The sequence below is a fragment of the Trichosurus vulpecula genome, chromosome 8 (genome assembly GCF_011100635.1).
Source record: "Trichosurus vulpecula isolate mTriVul1 chromosome 8, mTriVul1.pri, whole genome shotgun sequence".
Taxonomy (NCBI): domain Eukaryota; kingdom Metazoa; phylum Chordata; class Mammalia; order Diprotodontia; family Phalangeridae; genus Trichosurus; species Trichosurus vulpecula.
In genome coordinates this window covers 242,121,846-242,124,416 of record NC_050580.1, presented here as the reverse complement: position 1 = coordinate 242,124,416, position 2,571 = coordinate 242,121,846, and the positions used below count along the sequence as shown (strand labels likewise).

The window sequence follows — 2,571 nt, the reverse complement described above, 5'->3', positions numbered from 1 at the left end:
GGTCAATTAAGAGCTAAATATAAGAATGAATAAAACACTGCATTTATAATCTAAAAGGAAATGAGTTCAAATCTCACCTCAAAAATGTACTAGCTAGGTGACCACACATAAGTCATTCAACCTTTGCTTTCATATCACATATGTAAAATAAAGATAATAATAACATCCTCATCCCATTTGTTTTGAGGACAAAATGAAATATTTGGAAAGCATTTCTGCGAACCGTAAAGTGTTATACAGATCATTTTTATTGTTATCATATTGCACCGAATCGAATGGTCGCATCATTTTCCTCTCTGCCCCTTCCCTATATGTACTATCTCTTCCATTAGAATGTAAGCTTCTTGAGGTCTGGCACTGACTCATTTTTTTGCATATTTATCCTCAGTGTTTATTATTATAAAGTCTGACTGTGGTAGAAGCAATATCCTAACCACCTCCACCTTTGTTTCCTCTACCCCTAACTTAAATTGTTTTTTTTTCCTTTTGTTTCCTTAATGGTATTGGAATTGCCTTGGAGATACAAGGCTTCCTTATATCTTCAATACCACATATCCAGGGCACAAGTGATTAGAAATCTTCCCTCAGACTTCTGACCATAGAACAGCAGCATAAACAAACATGGAGCTTTCCTAAGTGAATCATTGCTTTAACCCAGATGAACATCTGACTTTCTATTCTCTGCCATGGCTAAATAAAACCCCCTTAGCTAGTTAGATAAGTTAATATTGCATTTTGTTTCAGTTTTATATATAAATTAGAAAGAGACCAACCTTAGTCTGAGCCAGACCATGATAATGATACACACTAACTTCATAAGTGCTTAAAAAAAATTCCACTCATTAATACATTCATTACAGTTCATTTAATATTTTAAGAATTGATAACTTTATGCCTTTGCCTGTATGGATTATGATGCCTTTAAAATTTTAATATAATATCACCCATTTCTATAACATTTTAAAGTTTACAAAGCACTTTATTCTCAAAGCAGTAACTCATAAAATTTGACCCCCAACAAACACCTTTTCCATTATACCGTGCTTTCACAACAATCTTAATAATTATGCTTATGGTTTGTTTTTTTAAAGTCCTACTATATTTTAACCATTATATTCATTACATTTCACTATTAGAGAAATTTGTATCCGTTGCTCTTTAATAGATGTAGAAAGTTTGGCTGGAAGAATTTCTTGACTCTTTTCCCATTGCCCCTGAGTCAAGTGGGATGCAGAGGCTCCTGGGTGTTTTCAAGATTTAGCTTCACCCGTGAACCACTACCATGGCCGAGGAAGGCATTGCTGCTAGAGGTGTAATGGATGTTAACACTGCTGTAAAAGAAGTGCTGAAGACTGCACTCAACCACGATGGCCTAGCTCGTGGAATTCATGAAACTGCCAAAGTCTTGGACAAACATCAAGCCCATCTTTGTGTTCATGCTTCCAACTGTGACGAGCCTATATATGTAAAGTTGGTTGAGGCCCTGTGTGCTGAGCGCCAGATCAACTTGTTCAAGGTTGATGACAAGAAGAAGCTGGGTGAATGGGTAGACCTCTGTAAAATTGACAGAGAGGGAAAGCCCTGTAAAGTGGGACTGGCTGCAGCTGCATTTTTGTTAAGGACTATGGCAAGGAATTTCAGGCCAAAGATGTCATGGAAGAATATTTTAAATGCAAGAAATTAATAAATAAAAGCCTTGGTCTGAAAAAAATAAAAGAATTTATGGAGTATCACAGTCTTTAAAATTGATTCTTCATTTATTTAGTCCATTTAAAATCTTTGCATGAACCTAAGCAGTATACTTCCATAAGAATGTAGAATAAGATCTCTAATCTTGTAAATCCGCTTTAAATCTTTGATTTTGCAGATGGGGATACTGAGGCTCAGAGAGGTAAAGTGAATTGGCTAAACTTACACCAGAAATATCAGCCTTCAGTGCAGAAACTGCACTGAATAATTTCATTCACACAGAGTCATGGAATGTTGGGTAGTCCTGGCCCTTAACCAAAGGTTCCAAGCTAGTTTTTGGGTCCTCTTGAATGACTCCATTACAGAAGGCTGGAGGAGATTTAATTTCCATACTATTATAATCCAGACTAAGATTTACACAGAAGATTCTGTTAGCCCTTGAATTACAGTTCTGGGGCTAGCCAATGGATTGTAAATTCTGAGAGGGCAGAGGAGATCAAGACTGGGGAATCATAGTGTAGTGGAAAAGAGCATTAGACTTAAGTTTAAATCCTATCTCTGCCATTTGTTAACTGTATAACCTTGATACTCAGTTCTCTTATTTTTAAAAGCCAGATCTTGTCATTTTTTTAGGGCTTTCCAAGAGGATTATAGATCCCTGAATTCTTACTTATCTTTTCCATCTCCTTTATTTGTCAAGGGATTTTCCAGAACAACTTTAAAGAATAACCAAGAAAGAACATCTGTACAGGTAAGCAAATAATTGCTTTCTTTTCCTCCTCCTCCTCCACTGTTTGCAAATTTTATATATAATGAATAGCAATAAGGCCAAAAGGGACCCAAAGAAAATTTGTAAAATTAGTGTAATTTGCATTATTTATC

At 35.7% G+C, this 2,571-nt stretch overlaps 1 pseudogene; it reads left to right on the top strand.

Moving 5' to 3' along the window:
• Nucleotides 1-1,282: 1,282 nt before the first annotated feature.
• On the top strand, nt 1,283-1,677 carry LOC118829896 (annotated as a pseudogene).
• Nucleotides 1,678-2,571: the final 894 nt, after the last annotated feature.